The sequence below is a fragment of the Bombina bombina genome, chromosome 5 (genome assembly GCF_027579735.1).
Source record: "Bombina bombina isolate aBomBom1 chromosome 5, aBomBom1.pri, whole genome shotgun sequence".
Classification (NCBI taxonomy): domain Eukaryota; kingdom Metazoa; phylum Chordata; class Amphibia; order Anura; family Bombinatoridae; genus Bombina; species Bombina bombina.
The window spans coordinates 102,849,195-102,864,630 of record NC_069503.1 but is presented as its reverse complement, the minus strand read 5'-3'; the positions used below and the strand labels follow the sequence as shown (position 1 = coordinate 102,864,630).

The following is a 15,436-nucleotide window of genomic DNA, read 5'->3' as shown; positions in this document are numbered from 1 at the left end:
ACATTGATTTCTTTTTTAAGAGAAGAACCAAAGGTCTGGGCTGACTCATACTATGAATCAGATAATCTGATACTACCTTCATTGGATGACTTTTTGTCTGTAATGGATGAATTGTATCTCAACACCAATTTGCAAATTATTGCAGAAAGCAAAATGAGAGCACTGAAGCAAGGGAACAGACCAGTTGAAATATATATAACAGAGTTTAAACAGTATGCAACCGACTCCCAATGGAATACTGTGGCATTGAGAAATCAGTATAGGCTAGTAGTCTGACTTGGTAAAGGACAAATTAGCTAGGACTGAATTACCAGACACTCTAGAGGCATTAATCAAGCTTACTATGCAGATTAATAGAAGACTCTGAGAAAAAAGTGAACATCTGCATAGAGACTCAGGATAAAAAAAATGTATACCACATGTCCAGCAACCAAGCCAAAGCTATTCAGTAAACAGCTCAGAACCTATGGAAATTGGAATGCTAAGGGGACGTTTAACTGCAGAAGAAAGGTACAGGAGGAAAACCAAAGCTTTGAGCATGTATTGTGCTAACCCAGCACATACAGTTAAGGACTGTCCTATACTGGACAAGAATAAGAAAAGTAAGTGCAATGCCTCTTTAACCTCATTAATTGTACATGACAAACTAGTTTGATCGAATGATGACAGAAGCCATCCTTGACACAGCAGCCTTTGGAAATTATATTGACAACACTTTAATTGATAAGAATAAAATACCACTCATAAAAAAAGAAAACACCTGTGTCAATCCGTGTAGTCGATGGTTCAGAAATCTCCACTGGTCCTATTACACTGTACCTATTTTAACTACTATACACAATTCCCATCATGAATATATAGTTTTCGAAGTCATTCCTTCCCCATTATTCCCTTTAGTGTTAGGTCTTCAATGGTTACGCATTCATGAACCCACACTTGATTGGAAAACTCTCCAAATAACCTTACAATCTTCATACTTTCAACAAACCTGTTATACACACTCTCCTATTATGCAAATATCAAAAGTATCTGAAGATCAACTTAATATTCCTAAGGTATATTCAGAATTCGCTGAAGTATTTAGCAAACGTGAGGCAGAAAATCTCCCTCTGCATAGATCTTACAATTATCCAATCGAATTGAAGCCAGGAACTACACCTCCATATGGACATCTATACCCTTTAAGTCAGCCGAACTTAATCATCTAAAGACTTATTTGGAAGACAACTTGAAAAAGGGGTTTATATGACCATCTGTATCACCAGCCGCTGCTGGTATGTTCTTCATTAGGAATAAGAATCAGTCACTTCGACCTATAGTTGATTACAGGGATCTCAACAAAATCACAATCAAAAATAGGTATCCTCTCCATTGATTCCTGAATTGATTGAACGACTACATCAAGCTAAGTGGTTCACAAAATTGGATCTCAGGGGAGCCTATAATTTAGTCCGCATAAGGGAGGGTGATGAGTGGTTGGCCGCATTTAGAACCAGATATGGGTTATACGAGTACCTGGTGATGCCCTTCAGCTTATGCAACGCCCCAGCCACCTTTCAGCACTTTATTAATGATGTCTTCAGGAAATTGCTGGATATATGTGTAGTAGTTTACTTGGATGATATCTTAATCTATTCTCAGTCTATTGACGCACATATCAAACATGTTAGGTGGGTGCTATCAAAACTTCAAGTGCACTGATTATGCTAAAGCTTAAAAGTGTGTTTTTCACACTCAGAATATATCCTTTCTTGGTTATACCATTAGGGTCCCAAAGGAATTAAGATGCAGGAGAATAAGGTAGATGCCATGAAGCAATGGCCTCAGCCTACCACCAGGAAAGAACTAAAGCAGTTCCTGGGTTTCAGCAACTATTATAGGAAATTTATAAAAGGGTTTTCCAAAATCGCTAAACCCCTCACCCAACTTACGAGTTCTACCACTCCATTCCATTGGAATAATGAGGCTGCAAACTCTTTTGAATATCTAAAAGAATATTTCACTTCAGCACCCATTCTTCGCTTCCCTGACCCTTACATTACAGTTTATATTAGAAGTCTATTCCTCTGACTATGCTCTGGGAGCTGTCCTCTCACAAAGGAAGAATCTTCACAAACCTCTACATCCTGTGGCTTATTAATCCAAGGGTATAGTTAGGAGGTGGTAGTAAGTGCGCTAAAAAAAGCTAAAGGTATCCTTAATTGAAAATCTTTTGGGTATCTATAGTATATATATTAGAAATTGTAAAAAATCTCTATAGTGCAAAAATTAATCATATGTGATAAGAGATTCTGCAATCCTATTTAAAATAAGGAGGGTATATCTATCCAAGTTATTGGTGAAAAACCATAAAGTATTATGATCCCTACAATGGGAAACTACAAAAAAACTAAAACAGTCTATCAACTGTGTTCTATTCTAAAAAAAGGAAAAGTTGCTGAAAGTATGTAACAAATAGCAGTGTTGCAATATACTAGTAAGGGAAAGTATTCTATAATACTAAGAAGTGGATAAGAGTAGTTACTTTATAACTAAGGTGTCATACAGAAACAATGTGCATTTACTATAGTGCCAAAAAAACAATGGTGTTAAAAACAATTATGCGCTGATAATATATACTAGAAATCCAAAAGTGAATACTTGGATAATAATCTAAAAATTACTTGAAGCCTTGTTTGTATATATAATTTTTTTTTTAATTTGTACACAACCAAAAAATCAGAATTTAATTTAAGCTAAAACAAGGGGACGTCTCCCCAAATATAAAATGTTAAAATCAATATTGAGCAGGTTGATATTCCACACCAGGTACTTTATAAGCATAAATGCTTTGCTGAAAATTGTATTTGTAATCCACTCTGTTTATACAGGGAAAATCAGTCTCTTTATATTACATCAAATATTTGTGAAATGCCGTTGCCTTGTAAATAGGCTTTGCTGACCAGGCTCGAAGCTGAGCAATAAAGCAGTAGTGAGACTTCTTATAACACGATACAGTCAGTATACCTTATTTATCTTAGTATTTTAAGGTTCTTTTTATTCAGTTCACCTCTCGTGTGAGACCCATATCGTCTGTTCAGATCCAAGTTCCAAACCGAATCAGTGCGCCGCGTGTGTCTTGGCGTCTGACGTCATCGGTACACTTGACAGCTGTTAATGCTGGTTATCGGCTCTCTGGATGTTCAAATCTTTAGGTGTTATAGAGATAGTTATCTCTTCTATTGCAGCCAGATGTGATTCCCTGCACTTAGTGCTTAATGCACGCAGGAAAAAAAGGAAGCATAAGAGATTGTTAGATATGTGGATAACCCGGGTTATAATGAAATGCTTTGGAAAATCTTCAGATTTGGAATGTCCTCATTCAAGTGATATTTTAACAAATAACACAGCCACTCAGATCAACGTGTTTTGCTCACCAGGGAGCTTTTTCAAGATAGAGGTGACTGGTCAGGTATATCCTTATAAAGGTGTCAGAAGGTTCTGATTGGTAGTTCCTTGATTGATGTTTTTAAGGTGGAATTACAAAGGTGCTACATATCAGTGTTTTCTCTGTATATGTTCTGACTTGTTAAGGTGGAATAATTTTTTTCTTTTTCAGCTTAAAAGAGGAATATCTTTTTTCGTTCCGGCTTATATCTTACTGTTTTACTAATTCAGATATTTTCTTAAAAAATAATATTTCTTATATTTACTACTGCAATTCATTAGTAATATTATTAAAATTAGTAATATTCATAAAATTAGTAATGATGGTATGGTGATAAGAATGTATTCTGCATACAAAGAGAGAAGCGCTCTACCAGGAACGAACAACAGCTCAGTGGCTTGTTCTATGGCGATTTACCACCCGGAAGCAGCCTCTTTTAGACCAGTGTGCTTTTCACAGAAGAAAACTTTCCTGAAGTATATCAGTCTGATCCTGCCAATTAAGGTCAGTCCAGCCCCGAAATACCAGGCAATTCTCCTCTGAACAAGGAACATGACAACCCCAGACGATCGTTTCGGCCTCCTATGGGCCTCGTCAGTGAGGTGCAGCCACATTCCTCTAAGCACACTGGGCAAGGAGTCCACGTCTGGTTTCCCCCATCACCCATAGGGAGACTTCCCCAGGGTCATAATAATTTGCATACAAAGAGAGAAGCGCTCTACCAGGAACGAACAACAGCTCAGTGGCTTGTTCTATGGCGATTTACCACCCGGAAGCAGCCTCTTTTAGACCAGTGTGCTTTTCACAGAAGAAAACTTTCCTGAAGTATATCAGTCTGATCCTGCCAATTAAGGTCAGTCCAGCCCCGAAATACCAGGCAATTCTCCTCTGAACAAGGAACATGACAACCCCAGACGATCGTTTCGGCCTCCTATGGGCCTCGTCAGTGAGGTGCAGCCACATTCCTCTAAGCACACTGGGCAAGGAGTCCACGTCTGGTTTCCCCCATCACCCATAGGGAGACTTCCCCAGGGTCATAATAATTTGCATACAAAGAGAGAAGCGCTCTACCAGGAACGAACAACAGCTCAGTGGCTTGTTCTATGGCGATTTACCACCCGGAAGCAGCCTCTTTTAGACCAGTGTGCTTTTCACAGAAGAAAACTTTCCTGAAGTATATCAGTCTGATCCTGCCAATTAAGGTCAGTCCAGCCCCGAAATACCAGGCAATTCTCCTCTGAACAAGGAACATGACAACCCCAGACGATCGTTTCGGCCTCCTATGGGCCTCGTCAGTGAGGTGCAGCCACATTCCTCTAAGCACACTGGGCAAGGAGTCCACGTCTGGTTTCCCCCATCACCCATAGGGAGACTTCCCCAGGGTCATAATAATTTGCATACAAAGAGAGAAGCGCTCTACCAGGAACGAACAACAGCTCAGTGGCTTGTTCTATGGCGATTTACCACCCGGAAGCAGCCTCTTTTAGACCAGTGTGCTTTTCACAGAAGAAAACTTTCCTGAAGTATATCAGTCTGATCCTGCCAATTAAGGTCAGTCCAGCCCCGAAATACCAGGCAATTCTCCTCTGAACAAGGAACATGACAACCCCAGACGATCGTTTCGGCCTCCTATGGGCCTCGTCAGTGAGGTGCAGCCACATTCCTCTAAGCACACTGGGCAAGGAGTCCACGTCTGGTTTCCCCCATCATCCATAGGGAGACTTCCCCAGGGTCATAATAATTTGCATACAAAGAGAGAAGCGCTCTACCAGGAACGAACAACAGCTCAGTGGCTTGTTCTATGGCGATTTACCACCCGGAAGCAGCCTCTTTTAGACCAGTGTGCTTTTCACAGAAGAAAACTTTCCTGAAGTATATCAGTCTGATCCTGCCAATTAAGGTCAGTCCAGCCCCGAAATACCAGGCAATTCTCCTCTGAACAAGGAACATGACAACCCCAGACGATCGTTTCGGCCTCCTATGGGCCTCGTCAGTGAGGTGCAGCCACATTCCTCTAAGCACACTGGGCAAGGAGTCCACGTCTGGTTTCCCCCATCACCCATAGGGAGACTTCCCCAGGGTCATAATAATTTGCATACAAAGAGAGAAGCGCTCTACCAGGAACGAACAACAGCTCAGTGGCTTGTTCTATGGCGATTTACCACCCGGAAGCAGCCTCTTTTAGACCAGTGTGCTTTTCACAGAAGAAAACTTTCCTGAAGTATATCAGTCTGATCCTGCCAATTAAGGTCAGTCCAGCCCCGAAATACCAGGCAATTCTCCTCTGAACAAGGAACATGACAACCCCAGACGATCGTTTCGGCCTCCTATGGGCCTCGTCAGTGAGGTGCAGCCACATTCCTCTAAGCACACTGGGCAAGGAGTCCACGTCTGGTTTCCCCCATCACCCATAGGGAGACTTCCCCAGGGTCATAATAATTTGCATACAAAGAGAGAAGCGCTCTACCAGGAACGAACAACAGCTCAGTGGCTTGTTCTATGGCGATTTACCACCCGGAAGCAGCCTCTTTTAGACCAGTGTGCTTTTCACAGAAGAAAACTTTCCTGAAGTATATCAGTCTGATCCTGCCAATTAAGGTCAGTCCAGCCCCGAAATACCAGGCAATTCTCCTCTGAACAAGGAACATGACAACCCCAGAAGATCGTTTCGGCCTCCTATGGGCCTCGTCAGTGAGGTGAAGCCACATTCCTCTAAGCACACTGGGCAAGGAGTCCACGTCAGGTTTCCCCCATCACCCATAGGGAGACTTCCCCAGGGTCATAATAATTTGCATACAAAGAGAGAAGTGCTCTACCAGGAACGAACAACAGCTCAGTGGCTTGTTCTATGGCGATTTACCACCCGGAAGCAGCCTCTTTTAGACCAGTGTGCTTTTCACAGAAGAAAACTTTCCTGAAGTATATCAGTCTGATCCTGCCAATTAAGGTCAGTCCAGCCCCGAAATACCAGGCAATTCTCCTCTGAACAAGGAACATGACAACCCCAGACGATCGTTTCGGCCTCCTATGGGCCTCGTCAGTGAGGTGCAGCCACATTCCTCTAAGCACACTGGGCAAGGAGTCCACGTCTGGTTTCCCCCATCACCCATAGGGAGACTTCCCCAGGGTCATAATAATTTGCATACAAAGAGAGAAGCGCTCTACCAGGAACGAACAACAGCTCAGTGGCTTGTTCTATGGCGATTTACCACCCGGAAGCAGCCTCTTTTAGACCAGTGTGCTTTTCACAGAAGAAAACTTTCCTGAAGTATATCAGTCTGATCCTGCCAATTAAGGTCAGTCCAGCCCCGAAATACCAGGCAATTCTCCTCTGAACAAGGAACATGACAACCCCAGACGATCGTTTCGGCCTCCTATGGGCCTCGTCAGTGAGGTGCAGCCACATTCCTCTAAGCACACTGGGCAAGGAGTCCACGTCTGGTTTCCCCCATCACCCATAGGGAGACTTCCCCAGGGTCATAATAATTTGCATACAAAGAGAGAAGCGCTCTACCAGGAACGAACAACAGCTCAGTGGCTTGTTCTATGGCGATTTACCACCCGGAAGCAGCCTCTTTTAGACCAGTGTGCTTTTCACAGAAGAAAACTTTCCTGAAGTATATCAGTCTGATCCTGCCAATTAAGGTCAGTCCAGCCCCGAAATACCAGGCAATTCTCCTCTGAACAAGGAACATGACAACCCCAGACGATCGTTTCGGCCTCCTATGGGCCTCGTCAGTGAGGTGCAGCCACATTCCTCTAAGCACACTGGGCAAGGAGTCCACGTCTGGTTTCCCCCATCACCCATAGGGAGACTTCCCCAGGGTCATAATAATTTGCATACAAAGAGAGAAGCGCTCTACCAGGAACGAACAACAGCTCAGTGGCTTGTTCTATGGCGATTTACCACCCGGAAGCAGCCTCTTTTAGACCAGTGTGCTTTTCACAGAAGAAAACTTTCATGAAGTATATCAGTCTGATCCTGCCAATTAAGGTCAGTCCAGCCCCGAAATACCAGGCAATTCTCCTCTGAACAAGGAACATGACAACCCCAGACGATCGTTTCGGCCTCCTATGGGCCTCGTCAGTGAGGTGCAGCCACATTCCTCTAAGCACACTGGGCAAGGAGTCCACGTCTGGTTTCCCCCATCACATCAAACATTTAACAAATTACAGAAACAATTTTTTAAAATTTTTCTTATTATTAATTAAATGGTCATAGAGCTGAAATCATAACATATGAAAGTTCTTATAGAGCAGAGGCTGTACATATGTACATCATACATTTCAGGAGATCCAAAAAAAAATTTTTTTTTAAATATTAATTTGTTAATTATGACCAAGAAATCAAACAATATAATGTAGATGGTCTCTACCCTTATAGAGCTGATCTTTTTTTCTTCTCCCAGTAGGTACATATGATTTTTATCAGATATGGCTAAAGTCTGTCCCCTCATTAGTCAAGAAGAAAAGGTGAGAGGTCTAATTCGGAGTTTAGACCTTTTGGGTATAGGGTATCATATTTATAGATTAACTCAGCCTCTTTTATTAGTAATTTTTTCTCTATATTCCCACCTCTCCAATGTTTATGTACTTTTTGTACACCCCAATATTTTAGATCTTTAGTCTTACCTTTATGGACTGATTTGAAGTGTTTGTATAGATGGGTATCATCTCTACCATTTTTTATGTTCCCAATGTGTTCTCTTACCCGATCCCTTACCATTCTTTTGGTTTCCCCAAAATAAAAAAGGTTACAAGAGCACTTTAGGACGTAGATTATATTTTTATTAGTGCATCTTATAGTGTCTTTAATAGTAAGGGGGTTTCTCTATATTGTTAATTCTAATATTTTTCAATTTATTGCTGTGGCCACATGCCTTACATGAGTAGCATGGAAAGAAACCCATAATATTTTTCCCAGTTATATCTTTTTGTTTTTGTATAGTTTTCTTTTTTTGTTTTTAATTCACTAGGTGCCAAAAGTGTTTTAAGGTTTGCTACCTTTTTGAAAACAAATATAGGGTTATCAGTAATTTTGTCCCCTAAAAGATCATCTTCTTTTATCAGGTGCCAATGTTTTTTTATGATTCTTTTAATAATATTTTGGTCAGCACTATAATCTGTTATAAAAGGAACCATGATCTTACCGTTAGTATCTTTTTGTTTCTCTTTATAAATCAGCAGGGACTCTCTATCTGTATTCTTAGCTCTCTCTATGGCTTTATCTGTGATATCATTTTTATAGCCTCTCACCTTGAATCTTTCTAATAATATTTCAGATTGCTGTTCAAAGTCTATAATCCTGGAGCAGTTCTTTCTAATACGTAAAAATTGCCCTACCGGGATGTTCTTTTTCCATACATCTAGATGGCAACTTTTTGCATGTATATAATTACTGCAGTCAACCTTTTTAAAATGGGTCTTGGTTTCAAGTTTATTTTCTACTTTCATTATTTCTAGGTCCAGAAACACCACTGATTCTCTACTGTAGCTATATGTAAAATTTAATCCCCAAGTGTTATTGTTCATTTCATCAAACATATTCTTAAGTTCATTTTCAGTGCCATTCCATACTATTAGAAGGTCATCTATGTACCTTTTGTAGAGCACAAGGTTTGCACCATAGCTGCCGGTGCCAAAGAATTGAGTTTCCCAGGCACCCATAAAAAGATTGGCATAGCTAGGTGCAAACCTTGTGCCCATATCATTAAAAGAAAAGTAATTATTGTCAAGTATGTATTTAATGCTTTTTAAAATGAAAGCCCTATGTTGATCTGTCATGTTTGAGTCAGAATTTAGAAACATTTCAACAGCTTTAATACCCTTGGAATGGTCAATTACCATATATAACGATGTGATATTGCACGTTGCTAGAAACATCCCCTCCTCCCAATGTATAGATTTAAGTGTGTTTAAGACTTGTGTAGAATCCTTAAGGTATGAGTTCAGGCTTTTGACATGTTTCTGGAGAAAATTGTCCACATATTTGGACAAATTGGCTGATGATTCTATCCCAGAAATGATTGGTCTACCTGGGGGGTTGACCAAACATTTATGGATTTTCGGCAGGAAATAGAATATGGGAATACGGGGAAATTTAGGTGTCAAAAATTTGAGTTCTTTATCATTCAAAATACCAGATTTACTACCATCCTTAAGGATTTTATCTAATGTTTTATTGAATATTTTTGTGGTGTCAAAGTCTAATTTCTTATAGGTCCTAGTATTATTTAAAAGTCTATGTGCCTCTTAGATATAATTGGTGGTGTCCATCAGGACGATTCCTCCGCCCTTATCGGCAGGTTTGATGGTCACCCCACTGTTTTTTTGGAGGTTCTCAATAATTTCTTTGTCTTTGACACTTAAATTATGATTTTTTAGTTTCTTAGGGTTATATTTCTGTATATCTTTACACACTAATTTTTCAAAAGTGTCAAGGTAATTCCCCTTAGCATGTATTGGATTAAATTTAGATTTTATCTTGAAATCTGTGTGTTGAATACTGTCTGAAATTTCATTACTTATTTGCCTTTCAACAGGGCTTTTGAGAAAAAATCTTTTAATAGTGAGATTTCGTACAAATTTTTTAATATGGATATGGGTGTTGAACTTATCAAGTCTCTTTGTTGGTGCAAATGAAAGACCTAGACTTAGGACCCTTTCTTCATCTTCCTTCAATTTAATGCTACTGAGATTAAAGATACCCTGATGTTTACCCATTATCTCCACCTTTTTGCCTCGTTTAGAAACTCCTCTTCCTCTCTTTCCTCTAAGTTTCTTTTTCTCCTTAAACTGGACTCGTTTTCCTGTCTTAATAGATCTCTTGAGAGGGCTTCTCTCTAAAAAAACTTGTTCCTAATTTTTATGTATTTCTTCATTAGGCCTTTGATCTCTAAAAGTTTCAAAACGGTTTTGTGTTGGGATTCTCCATTGCTCATCTTGTCTATTTACCCATCTGTTAGTTCTTCTGGGGTATTCCCAGTAGTTCTCCCAATTCTGAAAATTTCTATCAGAGTTCCTTCTAAACGAGTTATGCTGGAATTCTGAATAAAAGTGGTCCCTATTTTGGTATCTAGGAAATCTTTGTCTTTCATAATGGGCATTAGAATTAGTGTTATAATTTCTCTCATAATGGTAATTATCATTATATGAGTTACGATTCCTATTGTTTTCAAAATTCCCTTGGCGTTGTATCTGAGGATCTCCTAGTGGTCTATTTACATGATTATTTTCCCTTCTTTGTTCGTTATGGTTAGAGGGGTTTGTATTTGAGTTGTCCCCCCTTTGTATTTGTGTATTGTCGTTTATGTCTCTTTCCATCTTTCCCCATTTTGTTCTCAGAAGTTCCTTATTGAGATTAGCTAATTTATCCATTATAACTTTTTCTCTTTCTTTAAATTCATTACTTTTTTTATCCTTTAATTTCTCTTTAATGTCTAGGATATTATTCTCAATGTTTATTAATGTTTCTTTTCTGGATCTCTTTAAAATGTCTATTAAGGTATTTGATGCTTTTTTTAAAGTATCAGTCCATTCAGTCTGTAGTGTATCTGAAAGTGGGAAGGTACAATTTTTGTTTAAGCGAAGGCCTCTTGGGATGATATCTTTAGAAATGTATCTATTCAAAAAGACCAGTTCCATTTTTTGCTTAAGCTCTTTGGTCATATTATATTCCAAATTTTGCATTGTCTGATATTTTGTCAGACAATGCAATGGTATTGGGACAATGGTATTGGGGTATTTACAAGGCAACGGCATTTCACAAATATTTGATGTAATATAAAGAGACTGATTTTCCCTGTATAAACAGAGTGGATTACAAATACAATTTTCAGCAAAGCATTTATGCTTATAAAGTACCAGGTGTGGAATATCAACCTGCTCAATATTGATTTTAACATTTTATATTTGGGGAGATGTCCCCTTGTTTTAGCTTAAATTAAATTCTGATTTTTTTGGTTGTGTACAAATTAAAAAAATTTTTATATATACAAACAAGGCTTCAAGTAATTTTTAGATTATTATCCAAGTATTCACTTTTGGATTTCTAGTATATATTATCAGCGCATAATTGTTTTTAACACCATTGTTTTTTTGGCACTATAGTAAATGCATTGTTTCTGTATGACACCTTAGTTATAAAGTAACTACACTTATCCACTTCTTAGTATTATAGAATACTTTTCCTTACTAGTATATTGCAACACTGCTATTTGTTACATACTTTCAGCAACTTTTCCTTTTTTTAGAATAGAACACAGTTGATAGACTGTTTTAGTTTTTTTGTAGTTTCCCATTGTAGGGATCATAATACTTTATGGTTTTTCACCAATAACTTGGATAGATATACCCTCCACTTATTTTAAATAGGATTGCAGAATCTCTTATCACATATGAATAATTTTTGCACTATAGAGATTTTTTACAATTTCTAATATATATATATACTATAGATACCCAAAAGATTTTCAATTAAGGATACCTTTAGCTTTTTTTAGCGCACTTACTACCACCTCCTAACTCTACTATATTTGGAAAGATAGAAGGATCTTTTCCCCTTTGTAAGTTGTGTGGTATCCTCCCTCTAACCAGCGCTCTGCTTAAACACATATAAAAATAATCCAAGGGTATGTCACCTCCAGAGATGAACTACCCCATAGGGGAAAAGGAACTTTTGGTAATAAAGAGATCCTTTGAACTTTGGAGACATTTGCTTGAAGGCACTGAACTCCCGATTATCATTTATACTGATCACAGGAACCTTGAATATACAGGAACCTCGAATATCCCCAGAAAAACAAAACTCTATCAGGTAGACAAGTAAGGTGGAGTCTGTATTTCAGTAGATTCAACTACCAAATCATTTACAGACCAGGATCAAAAAATGGGAAGTCTAACGCTCTATTTCGAAAAGAACAAAGACCATTAACATCTCCATCACCTGCCTCCATCATTCCTCAAAAGAATTTCCGAGGATTGTTACCAGTATTCTCCTCACAACTTTAATCTGCCTTAAGTACAGATAAGGATCTGCCAATCAAAGACCTCAAAAAGGTCAAAACTCTACATACCTGAAGAACTTAGATCTGTAGTACTCACACAGCATCATGACTCTCCCCTCTCTGGACACCCTGGAATCAGGAGAACTAAAGATCTTTTAGATAGACATATTAGGCCACCAATAAAGTCTAACAATGTCAGAGAATATATTCAAAATTGTACAACTTGCACAACATCAAAACCAGAGAAAAAATCTCCTTACAGTCTACTGATGCCCATACAGATACCAGACTAACCTTGGAATCACTTGGGATCGGGCTTTATCGTTGATCTACTGCTCAGTTCAAGAAATAATACGATCCTTGTGGTCATCGATTTACTTACTAAGATGGCTCATTTCATCCCATAAACTCCCTTCATCAGCACAAACAGCACAACTTTTCCTAGATCATGTAGTCAAATACCATAGTATTCCCTCCATATTGACTACTGACAGAGGTAATCAGTTCACTTCTCATTTTTGGAAACATCTGTGTCAGGTTTTACAGTTAGATCATCGATTCAGCACTTCTTACCACCCACAAACTAATGGACAATCAGAACGCCTGAACCAGTGGTTGGAACAGTATCTGAGGTGTTATTGTTCCTATCATCAAAATGAGTGGATGAACCATCTATCCATGGCAGAATTTGCCTATAACAATATACGTTAAACTCATCATCTACAATAACTCCGTATTTTGCGAACTACGCATATCACCCTAGGATGTCTTTACTAAGTGCTGATGGATCACCTTGTCCATGTATAGATGACCTGACACATAAAATTACAGAAAACATCCAAATGTTACAAAAGAAAATCCAAAACGCACAAAGCAAGCAAAAGAGATATCAGAAGAAGAACCCCCCCTCAATACACTGTAGGTGATTTGGTTAGGCTTTCCACCAAGAACCTCAAAATACAGGTACCGAGTAAAAAACTTGCAAGTTTATTCATCGGTCCGTATCCTATTTCTAAGTTAATCAACCCAAATGCTGTCAGCCTTGACTTACCAACTTCCCTCAAGATACATTCCACATTCCATGTGTCTTTGTTGAAACCAGCCAAAGGAAAAGTATGGAACACTATATTACCACCTGCACCGATACTCTTGGACACTGAGAAGTTTGAGATTCAAGATCTATTGGACTCTAGGATTTTTGGACGGTGAACTACAATATTAAGACCGCTGGAAGGGGTACTCTCCAGATGATGATACGTGGGAACCCCATACTCATGTAAATGCTCCAAGGCTTGAGTCACAGTTCCACAGGAGGTATGCGTGTCGTACTAGACTTCAAGCCTTGGGACGGCTTGTTTGAGGTGGGGGTCATGTAAGGAATCTATATACTATTCCCTTTAGGACCACTCTGTCACACTACTGTGTGTTAATCCAACCCACTCTCCCTACTTAACTGCTACCTTGATGTTTAACAGGTGCTTTGTTATTTTGTTCAAGCAAGGAACACAGCCATCAAAATTCTCAGCCCGAGTTTTCTATATTTTGTTCTACCTGGATTTATTAGTTACCTCTCGGGAATTAAGAACTTTGGTTTCGCTGTTCAGCACTTTTTACATTCCTGGTCGCAGAGTAATTGACGTCATTCAGGTTTCCCTCTAACAGAGTTTCAATTCCATATAGGAATCCTGTTTCCAATTTATTGAACTATCCTCTACAACTTACCATACTCCTATGTAGTTGTCGATGACAGCTAAAAATTTCTACAGAGATAAATCTTCGAGATTATAAAGCTACCACTCCGTGTTATCATAACTCTGACACACCCACTGGCTCGTCATCTTCTTGACTCTGGGTAAACCACCTACATCACCAGTATCGAGGATTCCTGCTGAGCCACAGCATTACTGATAGCCATAGTGTAAACAGCATTCAAGCAGTGTTGCCTCCTCTGAGTTCCATAACGGAAGTTCTATACTATACTCTGCTACCTATTATTCAGTTTCTCAAGTACTTCTCTTGCCGTATCAAATATTATCAAGTAGTTGATACATGTTACAACTTGATCCAATTATTACGTATTAATTTCACTTAAGGCAGCCAAAGATCTTTTGGATATATCTGATCTATTGCCAAGTGATACATTTACCAACTTTTGTCTGCAGTTGCAATCCACAGATGTTCAGGATTTCAGAGATTCCAAGGTCTACTCTTACAGGTGGGGAACACACACTGGAAATAAGGTAGTCATTCAAGTGTAGTTATGGGTGTTCCATGAGCGAGGTCAGGGCAGGGGAAGGTGGAGTTGCCGGTGTTCTGAGTACAGAAGTCTGGGGGTGAGGTTAGGCAGTTGTTAGACATGATCTATCTAAAAGGACAGAGGGGGGATAGTATTTTTTACCCTGATCCAAATGGGAGTTGCTCCTTCTTTATAACCGTCACTGACACAAATGTACTTAAAAGATGCAGATATAAATATAATAGTTTATATTAGTTTAATGAATGATTTACTCTATTTTCCCAGTAATTAAAGTCAGCATAATATCTATTTTACTCACCTAACACATAGGAGTTCATGCTGATAACAGGCTCCAATGTCTGTGTTCAGGAAGAAGGTTCCCTTATTCACGCCAGTTACATCAATACCCAATACTATTATTATTGGTTATTTGAAGAGTGCCAACAGATTGCACAGCGCTAATATCTCTCAGTGCTCTGGCCGTGTCTGTAAAAAGTATATTAAATGGTTTAAAGGGATAATAATAAATAATGGTTCTGATTAATTGTACGTATGTTGTAATTAAAGGCACACATAACAATTCATGTGATACATATCAGCTGATTAGCTTACTACATATGTGGTATTGATTCACCACAAGCATTTAGTACAGTTAACACTATGTGTGTTATAATTGCCCCTTAAAGGGGCATTAAAGCCCAAAATAATCATTCATGATTCAGATAGGACATGTCATTTTAAATAACTTTCTAATTTACTTTTATCATC

The 15,436-nt window shown here is 38.9% G+C and overlaps 1 protein-coding gene across 1 annotated transcript in view; it reads right to left on the bottom strand.

Moving 5' to 3' along the window:
* LOC128660005 (oocyte zinc finger protein XlCOF6-like) overlaps positions 1 to 15,148 on the bottom strand; it is a 34,547-nt gene extending 19,399 nt beyond the window's left edge. Inside the window, exon 1 of the mRNA XM_053713597.1 lies at positions 14,988 to 15,148. The gene's annotated coding sequence lies outside the window, so the exon portion shown is untranslated. The remainder of the gene's footprint in view (positions 1 to 14,987) is intronic.
* Between the last annotated feature and the right edge of the window lie 288 nt (positions 15,149 to 15,436).